Raw genomic sequence first — 12,257 nt, forward strand, 5'->3', positions numbered from 1 at the left:
AGGAGCCCTGTGACAGCTCTGTGCCTTCCAACTCTGGGGACTTAAGGCAATGGTTTCCTATTCCAAGCCTCTGTTTCCCCATCTGTATAACAGGGCCAATCCTTGCCATCCTGTACCTTATCTGGTCTTGATAGTGGTACAGGACCCACCATGGCTTCAAAGACTCAGCAGTGATGGAAAGAAAAATGCCCCTCGAACAAATGCACGTACCTTTGGGTTCTAAGAACCCTGAGGGCAGCTTCTTTTCATCCTGGGGTTCCAGCTGAATGGGGCCCATTTCATCCTGGGCTTCAGACACATTTAGGGACCTTTTGACCTTCTCCAGTCAGCTTTAGAATCAGAATCCTGGGCTGCCTAGGGGTGTTGCCAACACAATGTTTATCTAGGTTGACCCCCATCCCCCAGGTCCTGGATCTTCATTAAGCCACATATACCTCATAAATCATATGGCACTTGAGAGGGAGACATTGAGTTCTGCTGATCACAACTGCATGGTGTCCTGCTGCCATCTTGATCTTTTATCCACCACCATTTCTCAGTCTCCCCCACTCACAGTCCCCCTGGGTCCCAGAGAGAACTCCCATTGCTCTGCAGCTTAGACCTCCCATTGGTCTCCCTCCACCTTTAGAATAAAGTGCAGACGCACCCATGGCTTTCACCCTTTGGCTCCTCCAATCTCTCTCCCATTACCTGCACTCATCTCACCACGCTGTTCCAACTACATAGGCTTTCCTCTCCTTAAGAAGCACTGAGCTCACTCCCACTTAGAGGCCTTTGCGGGTCCCTCAGTCAGTAATGTTACTCTCTCAACTCTTCACATTGCCTCACTCTAGAGCAGCCCCTCCACCCCATCTACAGCAGCTCTCTTCTCCTATCTGCATGAACTGTCAACTCCAGAGCTGCAGGAACACGTCTCTTTGTCCACAGCTGTATCCCAAGGGCCTACAACTATATCTCATATACAATACCTGCACAGTAAATGCCAGTGGAATGAAAGCATGAAAGTTAAGTGATTGGCTTGAGGTGATGCAAGTGCCGGAGTTGCACTCAAGGAGAGATGTCATCGACAAGGCCTCAGAGGATGGAATCTGGCTGCTCAGGCTGTGTCTTCCATCCCTGCCTTTTGCAGGAGTTGGGTCACAAAAGGGCTCTGTTGGAAGGAAGTGGCACAAACTCCTACTGCCAGCATCAGGTGCCAGTAAAGGCCACAGAGCCACACGGCCAGAATCAGAGGGGCCCCCAAGGATCCATGTGGCACCTGGGGAGAAGGCTGTCCTTAGAGATGCCAAGACAGTGCAAGTACCCAAGACAGTGTAAGTCCCCCTCAGAGTCAGCTTCCCAGGGACCTCCATGATCACCAAAAGGGACATATGAGGAAAATGAGTGTGCTGAGGGGGAGGCATGAGCCTAGAATTGTTATTGGGGTGGCAAATAGATTTTGGTTGCTGTGATGGTGCTCCTGGGTTGCTTCAAGTAGAATGTGGAGCCACAGAATTCTGAAATTATACCCAGGCTCGATGAGAAATGCCAGGACTGATCAACAATGGCAAGCATGTGGAACTGGTATGGGAGACTGGCAGTGTAGCTTACATGTCCCACAGCTGGCTGCGGGGTGCCATGGGGATCCAGGGATGGCTGCAAAACCATCCAAGGCGGGGGTGGGGGGATGTGTGTGTGTGGGAAAGCGTGCTCTCTCATGCTGTTTCTTGTGTCTTGCCCTGCCCTGATGTGTGCATGCTGTCATCACAGGGTGCCTTCTTGGCCTCCCAGCAAAGCCTGTGCCTTCGCTAAGGCACAGGGCAGAGGCAAGGTCCCCCTCCTTCCGCTGCTCAGCCCTGGGCACCCAGCCTGAACCTTGGATACAAGGACCTAAGCTGTCACAGTGAAGGCCTCCACAGTTCCCTTCTACCAGGAACTCTGTGCCTGGGAGATAAACCTGAGGGAAGCTTCACCTGAAAACCTGGCGGAGGTCAGGGGCTGGAAGGGTCCGAGCAGGGGCTTGGGGATTCATACACAGCCCAGTGTGCAAGCACTTCCCTTGTTCAGGTATGAAGACTGTACCTCCTGAGAAATAGGTTTATGCTATAAAGGTGCTCTGGTGGGATAATGGATAAGGCATTCAGGTACTGACCAGAAGGTCTAGTGGTTCAAACCCACCAGCCGCTCCACAGAAGGAAGATGGGACAATCTACTTCTGTAAAGATTTACCTCCTCAGAAACCCCACGGGGGGTCACTATGAGTCTGAATCAAGTCTCTGGCAGTGAGTTGGGTTTTTTTTTTTTTTTTTGGTAATGGTCTCAACAACCAGACATGGCTGTCCTCTAGCTGATTAGGTTGTAAGAATTGCCAGAAACAGTTATTAAAAATACAGATCCCTGGGCACTACATCTGACCTTATGAATTTGAGTCTATAGGGTGGGGCTCATGACTTTGTCTTCTCTTCTTTTTTTTCAACAATTTATACACATTTTCCTTCGTGACATTGGTTGCAAATAATTCCCTCAATATAGTAGCACTCTTCCCACTTCCTCTTTGGGTTCTCCATTTCCGTTTGTTCTTTCCTGCCTCTTCTGCCTTATGAGCTTTGTTTTTGGGCAAATGCTGGTCTTTTAGTCTCGAATGCTCAATTGTTCTGAGGAGTACATTCCTCAAGGGGGTTGTTACTCACTTTATAGGCCTGTCTATTGTTTGGCTGAAAGTTGGTCCCCGGGAGTGGGTTCAGTTCCAGGCTTGAAGGGTGTTTAAGGGTCACAGTATGGGATGGAGAGGAGGTTGGCTAAGACTCAGCATTTCTAATAGGAACCTCAGACCATTATGTTCTGATAGTCTGAGAACCCCTAAAGGGGGGTTCAGAGAAAAACACTGGTGAGTCCATTAGAATCTTGGCTCTAGTGCTGGACCTGGTTCAGCATCTTGCTGGGTGCCCCATAGGACTGAATGAGGTATGGCAGGCAAATTCTAAATGCCCAGCATGTGGTGGAAAATGTCCATGATACTTTGTTAATGAAGTAAAGGCAAAGTAGAACAGAGGTAGAGTGTGATCTGCCAAAAAAGAAATAAAAGCATATATGTGCATACTGACATGTGTGAACGTGTGTGTGCATGGCTGCATATGTGTGTGCAAGGACAGACTCTTTACCATGGGGAACTTTGGAGGGTGAGACTGAAGGAGACATCCAGTTTCTACATTATACCTTTCTATTTTGTTGGCCTTTAGTTTCTCTGAACATGTTTAATTTTATAATCAGAAAAAAGCGAAACAAAATTCCATTTTGAAAAAAAGTATTGTTGGGGTCAGGGGGTGGGTATCTTTTTATGAATACACATTTCCTCTTGATTTCTCATGATTACATAAAGCTGCCTATGTGCTTCATAAGCCAGGCTGCTGCCCTGTATGTTTTGGGGTTGGGAACAAACCCCCAGGTGGTGGGTGCTCAGTGGTGCAGACAAACCTGTTCTTGCTCTGCTATCTACAACATACAGCTCCCCTGATGTGCCCCTGCCTGTCCACAGAGTGGGCACCGATGAGGCATGAACGGTCCTGAGCAGCTGCGTCCCTGAGTGACAGCGCTGGGCATTGCTTTGGCAGGGCTGGTCCAATGTGCATGCTTCTGGGGCATTCCTGGGCCTGGTGCAGGGCCCCAAGCCAGCACAGGGCTTGCAGTGGAGCCAACATCCCAAACTCGGTCCTTAGGACACTTCGTTTGACTCATATCCAGGTCTACAGACTGAGGGGCCTGGGATGATTCTTTGTGGAGTTGGTACTGAGCCTGGCACACCCAACCAGTGCCCAGTAGACGATTTGTTCGTGTACAGCCTCTTTATGGGTTGATTAATTAATTAAAAATATATTTTTTTATTGTGGTAAAAGATACGTGACATCAAATTGCCATTTAAAGTGTGCAATTCAGTAACAGTTACATTCACAGTTGTAGATCCATCACCTCTATTTCCAAAACTTTTCACCACCCTAAACAGAAACCCAGTACCATTAAGCACTAACTCCTCATTCTTCCCTTTATCCAGCTTAATTGATCCCCCCCCCGCCCCCAGCTATTTTTTCTGAAGTATATCACCAGGCCTTTCTTCTGAGTTCCTCTGCGTAGACTCAAAACACCAACCTTTCAGCAAGCAACAGAGAGCATTAACCGTTAACTGTTTGCATCACCCAGTGATGAGACTGATTTTTTATTAATCTATCTCTCCTCCCTATGAGTCAAATCAACTCGACAACAGCGAGTGTTTGTTTTTTTCTCTCTCCTCTCAATGCCTGAAATTCCCTTTGTGAGGCATTTTTGGAAAAATGCATTTTATGATAAAGTTGCTCCCAGGAAGGCAAAATCTCACACCGTTCAATTCACTGAACCTCTCTGATTTTTCTTGTATTGCTTTTTTAAAACAAACAAACAAACAAACATATTTCTCCCTTCTGAGTAATAAAGTAAAACATACTCATTGTAAAGACTTGGACAGTACAGAAAAATTAAAACTAAACTAAAATCACAAATAATCTCACCATCCCAGAATGACTACAGTAAAACATTCATTTTGACAAATATCCATTTATTATAATAGGAGCTCTGGTGGCGTAGTGCCTAAGGCATTTGACTGTTAACCAGAAGGCTGGCAGTTCAGACCCACCAACCACTCCTTGGAGAAAGGAAGGAAGGAAGACTGGGCTATCTACTTCCATAGAGAAACCACCTTGGAAACCCAAGGAGGGGTTGCTATGAGTCCGGACCGACTTGATAGCAGTGAATTTGGTTTGGGTTGGTTTATGGAGGAAATAAATGGGTCAAGAGCTGAAGAGAGGCTAAAGAGTGAGGAAGAGCTAAAGTGGTCTGCCAAGGCTGAAAAACAGGTAGCATCATTAATCAACATGTGTTTGTTATGAGTGAGTTTTTTAAAAAATCTATTACATCAAATGTACCATTTTTATCCTACTTCTTCATTAAGGAGCTATGGTGGTGTAGTGCCTAAGGTATTTGACCACTAACCAGAAGGTTGACTGTTCAAACCCACCAGGCACTCCATGGAAAAAAGACTGGGCAATCTACTTCCATAAAGATTTACTGCCTTGGAAACCCAAAGGGGTCACTATGAGTCAGAATCGACTCGATGGCAATGAGTTTGATTTGGTTTGGTTTTTCTTCTCTATTACCACTTAAAATTTCAAAAACATCATTTTTACTAGCTGTGTATTGGCCCATCATAGGGCTATGTTCTCATTCATTTAACCATCCCCTAGTGATGAGTAAAGGAGCTCTGGTGGTATAGTGGTTAAGGCATTTGACTGCTAACCGCAAGGTCAGTGGTTCAAGCCCACCAGCTGCTCTGTGGAGGAAAATGAAGCAGTCTGCTTCCAAAAAGATTTACAGCATTGGAAACCTAATGAGGGTCGCTCTGAGTCAGAATTAACTCAATGGCAGTGGGTTTGGTTTGGTCTGAGAAATGAGTAGGAGCCCTGGTGGCACAGTGTTTAAGCAATTGGGTGCTAACTGAAAGGTCAACCCACCAGTTGCTCCACAGAAGAAAGATAAGGCAGTCTGCTTCAGTAAGGACGTTGTTGTTGTTGTTGTTATGTGCTGTCAAGTCAGACCCAACTCATAGTGACCCCTCCTTGGGTTTCCGAGGCAGTATCACTATGAAAGTAGATTGCCCCATCTTCCTTCCAAGGAGTGACTGGTGGGTTTGAACCTCCAGTCTTCTGGTTAGCAGTCAAGTGCCTTAGGCACTATGCTACCAGAGCGCCTCAGTAAAGACATACAGCCTTGGAAACCCTACTGGGCAGTTCTACTCTTTCCTATAGGGTTGCTATGAGTTGGGATCAACTTGACGGCCACGGGTTTGGGTTTAGGGATGGGTATTTGGGCTGCTGTTTCCAGCTTTTTGTCATTATTTATTACCCTGACATTAACATTTTGGTACCTAAATCCTTGTCTTCCTGACAGGTTATCTCCTGACCAGAGTTCTAAATGGGAAATTACTAGGTGAAAGGGTGGCTACCCTTTTAAAGCTCTTGATAAATATTTGGCAAAGAACTCTCCAGAAAATCTGGTTCTGCTACTCAGTCACCTTTGTCTCTAACTGGAGAGGTCCCAGAGTACTCAGGGAGGAGAAGGGTATCTGAGGCCTGTGTGGCCTTGAGTGGATCCCTGTCCTTCTCTGGGCCTCAGTTTCCTCAAATGAGCTTATTCTCAAAACACACAAAGGTTAAGTGCTCCCTTTGTGCCAGGTCCTATGGGTGAGGCCATTTTCTACCTGGGAAAAGTAGCTTCCAGTGGGTTCAGCAGCGTTGGAAGGGTTCTGTCACTCTCAGCTCTCAGGCTCGTGAGCTTTCCCTGGCAGTGGTGTGTAGGGGATGGGGAGGTATTGGACCTTCATGGCTGGTGAGCACAGGGGAGAGTAGGGAGAAGACCAAACCCATAAGATGAGGTGTGCAGATAATTTTTTCCAGCACATCTCCAGACTCTGGGGTCCTGGGCACTAGGAAAGGGCCCAGTGGAGGGAAACAAAAGTGGGGAAAGGGCATCTGGAGACAGGAAACAAACTTACCAGCTCCCCAACTTTGCTGGGAGTCAGCCCATCCAAAGATACACAGCTCTTACTCTCCTCCTTCCTTCCTTGCTTATTGCTTTCAAAAAAAAAAAAAAAAAATCACAGCTTTATTGAGATATAATTCACATACCATAAAATTCATCCATTTTAAGTGTGTAATTCAGTGGCTTTTAATATAGTCCCAGAATTGTGTAACCATCATCACTATCTATTTTTAGAACATTTTCATCACCCCAAAAAGAAACTCTGTGCCCATTTACTTCTCATTCCCCCCCTCACCCAAGTCTTGTCCTGTACCCCCCCACCTCCCCCACCCAGTTATTGTGGAGTCATTTCTGACTCATGGTGACCTATGTGTGTAGAGCTGTGCTCAATAAGGTTTTCATTGGCCAATTTTTTGGGACGCAGATTACTAGGCCTTTCTTCCAAGATACCTCTGGGTGGACTTTAACCCCCAATCTCCATTAGCAATCAAGCATGTTGACAGTTTGCCCCACCTGGGGACTCTCCCTTTAGCTACCACCAGTCTACTTTCTGTCTCTATAGATTTGCCTCTTCTGGAAATTTCATAAAAATGGAATCATACAGAATGAGGTCTTTTGTGTGTGACTGTGTTTTTTCACTTAATATAATGTTTTCAAGGCTCATCCATGTTGTAGCATGAATTCATACTTCATTCTTTTTTATAGCTGAGTAATCTTCCACAGTATGGCTAGTTATACCACATTTTGTTTATCTATTCATCAGTTGATGGACATTTGGGTCGTTTCCACATTTGGCTATTATGAATAATGCTGCTACACACATTTTTGTAAACATTTTTATATGGACATATGTATTAAATTCTTTTGGATATATCTAGGAGTGGAATTTCTGGGTCATATGATAACTCAATTCTTACCTTTTACAGGAACCACCAAATTGTTTTCCAAAGTGGCTACACCATATTACATTCCCACCAGCAATATATGAGGGTTGCAATTTCTCTACATCCTCTGTTGTTTTTTCTTTTAGCTATCCTAGTGGGTATGGTATCTTACTGTGGGTTTGTCATTTATTGCTTTTTAAAAACACTGTATAAGTAACACTTGTTCCTTGAAGAAAATTAGGAAATTTAACAAAAAATTCTGTGATAGTTTTGTGTGTGGACTTGGCGAGGCTACTCAAAAAAAACCAAACCAAACTCACTGCCATCAAGTTGATTCCAACTCATAGCAACCCCCTTTGGGTTTCCAAGGCAGTGAATCTTTAGAGAAGTAGATTGACCAGTCTTCCTTCCCAGGAGTGGCTGGTGGATTTGAACTGCCAACCTTCTGGTTAGCAGTCAAATGCCTTAGATACTACACCACCAGAGCTCCTCCATCAAATTCTAATTGAGGTGTTACTGAGAAGGTATTTTGTAGATATGACTGAAGTCTGTAATTGGTTGATTTTAAGTAAAGGATATTATCTAGGGATCTGGGTGGGTCTGATCCAGGCAGCTGAAAGGCTGAAGAAGACAAACTCCAGTGGCTTCATGGCATGCTTGAGAGCCCAGCCTGCTCTTCCTGAGGGCCTGACCCACAAATTTCAGACTTGCTTCACCAGCCCACACAATCCAAAAAGCGAATTCCTTGCACCAAATTTCTTAAAGTATATCTCCTACTGGTTCTTTTTCTCTGGCTGAACTTCGATTGATTAAAAACACAAAAACAAAACTTAAATCTCCCGTAGTCCCTCCATCCAGAGACCAGCACCGATGCCATTTTGGTTATTTCCTTCATGTCTCTCTTTTTTTTTTTTTTCCCATTTGTATCCACCAGGAGCCTTGGTGGTGCAATAGTCAAGCACTCAGCTGATAACAGAAAGGTTGGTGGTTTGAACCTGCCCAGTGGCTCCAGCGGAGAAAGAACTGGTAATCTGTTCCTGTAAAGACTGCAGCCAAGAAAACCTTATGGGACAGTTCTTCTTTGTCATATGGGGTCACTAGAAGTCAAAAATCAACTTGATGCCACCTAACAACATTAACATCCATATGCATTAAGTATTTTACATAAAGCTGCAAGCCTCTTTGTGCCTTGCTTTACACTTTTGTTGTTGTTTGTAATTTGGAATGCTAACTTTATTCAATACTGTGTCCCACTTAGATATCCTACTTCCAGAACTTTCTTTTGTCTCCTGGCTCTATTTGTCTGTTCTATAGCTGTTCTAGTTTTCCTCATTGTGCATCTTAAACCTTTTCCCACATTACTCCACATACTTTTTTACCTCAGGATTGTTACAGGTTTAGAAGAAAGTGAACTACAACTGTTACACGGATTCCACCTTTGGTTGTAATTTGTACTGCTTCCTCTTTATACTGTAACAGACAAATACTCCAGCCAACACTGTGCTTCCAGGAAAGAGGGCTTTTCCCTGGTGCCACCACGGGCAAAACCCTGTGGGGGCCTGACCAACCTCAGGGCCAACCTGGGTCTGTGACCCCTTAAGACACCCCAGAAAGCCTTGGGCTGGAGAGACCTAGCACTCCTGAACAGCAAGCACCAGCCTGGGAGTCCATCCAAGCCACTGCCAGGCCTGCTTTCCTTGAGTATAAAGAAAAGGTGCCTAGTCATTATAACTTGCAATTTGAATAGTGGAGTCAGGTTCTGGCAGCCCAGGGCTGCCGGGGTCAGCCAGGCATTGTTAGTCCCAGGCACCTCCCTGGGTGCAGAGCTGGGAGCTGCCTCAACAGCACTGCCCTGCAGCCATCAGTTCCTTTTCCGGGCACTGCACCAGGCTGGGCCGGGTTGAAGCAGTCCTGTCAATAAGTAGGCTACTTTAGGGGAGTCAGACCCCTGTCTTATACAGTCTATATCATATATGGTGGGAGAGACTGTCGTCTTGTTCCTTTTTCTGGTAGCTTTTAGGTTTCCCTAGACAAGGCAGGATGGGGCAATCTACTTCCGTAGTGATACTGCCTTGGAGACCCAAGGAGGGGTTGCTATGAGTCAGGTCTGACTCGACGGCACAAAACAACAACAGGCAAGGCAGGATGGTGGAGGTTTTTGTTTTTTAGGGTGATTAGGAGAATTTTCACTTGGGCTGGTTGTTGAATGAAGGAGGTCTGGTGGTGTCATGATTAAGCGCTCAGCTACTAGCTGACATGTTGGCAGTTTGAACTCATCAGCAGCTCCGTGGGAGAAAGATGAGTCTGCTTCCATAAAGATAATAGCTTTGGACACCCTATGGGGCAGTTCTACTCTGTTGGATAGGGTCTCTGTGAGTAGAGATTGACTTGATTGATGGCAATATGCTTGGTTTGGGTTTTTTGGTTGTTGAACAGATGAAGTGAATGATTACTTAAGGTGGAACTAAAGCAACAGAGGGGCAACGTTCACATGGAGGAAATGCAGGACAAACAGCAGTGCATAACTATGAGGGGCATGGGGGAAGAGTTACTGGGCAGGGAGGGGAGGAGACTGGGTTAGGGTTGGGCATGGTGAATGGGGAATGAAACTAAATGTATACATAATGTTGAATGTAAAACAAACTCTTAAAATAAAAAATTAAACAAACAAACAAAACAAGAACTCTGAATGAGGCATTGGTGGTTGAGTGGTAGAATTCTCCCCTTCCATGCAGGAGACCCAGGTTAAATTCTGGACAATGTACCTCATATGCTGCCACCAACCCAGCTTTCATGTTTCTAGGATGCTGAATAGGTTTCAGTGGAACTTCCAGACTAAGTCAGACTAGGAAGAAAGGCCTGGCAAGCTACTTCTGAAAATGAGCCAATGAAAACCTTACAGATCACAATGGGCCAGTCCACAACCAATCATGGGGATGGTATAGGACTGAAGAGCTTTTTGTTCTGTTGTGCATGGGGACATCATGAATTGGGGGCCAATGCCAAGGCTACTAACAACAACAACAAAAGAGGCCAGTAGAGGGGTTGATTGGTGAACCAAGGAAGCTGTTTAAGTACTCTGAGCCACCCATGTTCCTTCTTGGAAATACGAAGCCATTTGCAGGGCCTTCCTCAGAAGGTGAGTGAGAGAATTAGTGAGAATATATGTAAAGTCCCAAGCCCAGCTTAACTGGTCCCCCAAACACAGGGTTTTATTCTCTCTCTCTCACCCCCAGAGTTAGCAATGGCATGAAGTTAGGCCTCTGCAGTCAGTTTTCCTTAAAGGAGGCCTGGAAAAGCATGTACTCTGTGTTACTATGCAAAACAAGGAGCCCTGGTGGCACAGTAGTTAAGCACTTGGCTGCTAACTGAAAGGTTAATGGTGTGAACACACCAGTGGGTCTGTGGGAGAAAGACCTAGCAATCTGATTCCATAAAGATTACAGCCAAGAAAACCCTCTGGGGCAGTTCTACTCTGTCACGTGGTATCACCATGAGTTGGAATCACCTTAATGGCACTCATCAACTGTGCAAAACAGAGAAGTGCTGCTGCTGTGGGTCACCCAATCAGGATTTTGGTTTTGCCAGTCTTTAGTCCTTTGATCAGGAGCTCTGGTGGCACTGTGGTTAAGGCATTGGACAGCTAACCATAAAGGTCAGTGGTTCTAACCCGTCAGCCACTCTGCGGAACAAAGATGAGACAGTCTGTCTCCGGAAAGATTTATAGCTTTGGAAACCCCATGGAGGTTGCTATGAATCAGAATTGACTTGATGGCAGTAGTTTTTTTTCTTTCTTTGATGCGTTCATCAATTCATATGTTTGCTCCATTTACCAACCTGTGTGCCGGGCACTGTGCTAGATACTCCAGTCAAAAGATGAATCTGTCTCAACTCTTGGCTCTAAGGAGGCCACAGGCCCATAGACTCTGTGTGCACATGCAGCACTATCTAGCAGCCTGCACAAAGAATTGACTGCTGAGGCTGTAGATCAAGGTAGGCTCCAAGGAGGAGGTGACCACCAACAGCAAGATTTGAAATAACAATGTCTCTTGCAAGAGCACAGCCTGAGTGGGCTGAGGTCAATAAACACATTTCAAATTTAGAAGCACTGAATTGAGAAGCAGTTGTATCTTACCAAAGCAATGGCTACGGAGGGGAAAAGAGGGCTGGGTCTATCCTCTTACTTTCCTGAACTTCACTTTCCTCAGTCATCCAGTGTCCTGGGGAGATGCAGCTGAGCTTCTTTTTCCCTCCTTTGGCCCAGGACTGAGAAATAACCTTAGATGGGTTATTGTGAATAATCACAGTAGATGAAGCAGTCCCTTGAACTAGTCCACTACCCAATCAAGAAGAGCAATGCTACCATCATTTCAAAATCCCTTGCAGAATCCTCCAGGGGCTTTCTACATGTTCCGCAAACCCAGAGGGAAGTGGTGTGAACAAGCCCAGCTCAACTTTTGCCTCTGCTGCTCTCTCACTGGGTGAACTTGGGCTGATTGCTTTAGACAAATTACTCAATCGCCAGTTTCCTCATCTCTAAAATGGGGTAACAGTGAATAGTGACATGCACCTCTACTATGTGCCCTACTGAAGCACAGTGGGGTTCAAGCAGTTCTGGTTTCAGCAGAGAGCACAGTGCAATGAGAGTGAGGGGTGTGTGTGAGTGTGTGTTTGAAGCATGGGACAGAATAGCTGTTACTGTGTGTGTCTCTGTCTCCCCTCACCCATCCACCCACATTTCTCTTGCTCTCTTTGAGACACAGCCTGAGGAGATGCTGGGTGATCAAAGGTGGTGAGCCATCAGCCACCACATGCTGGCCATATTTGAGG

The sequence above is a fragment of the Orycteropus afer genome, unplaced genomic scaffold (genome assembly GCF_000298275.1).
Source record: "Orycteropus afer afer isolate SDZICR_OR568_19922 unplaced genomic scaffold, OryAfe1.0 scaffold00824, whole genome shotgun sequence".
In the NCBI taxonomy this organism is placed as follows: domain Eukaryota; kingdom Metazoa; phylum Chordata; class Mammalia; order Tubulidentata; family Orycteropodidae; genus Orycteropus; species Orycteropus afer.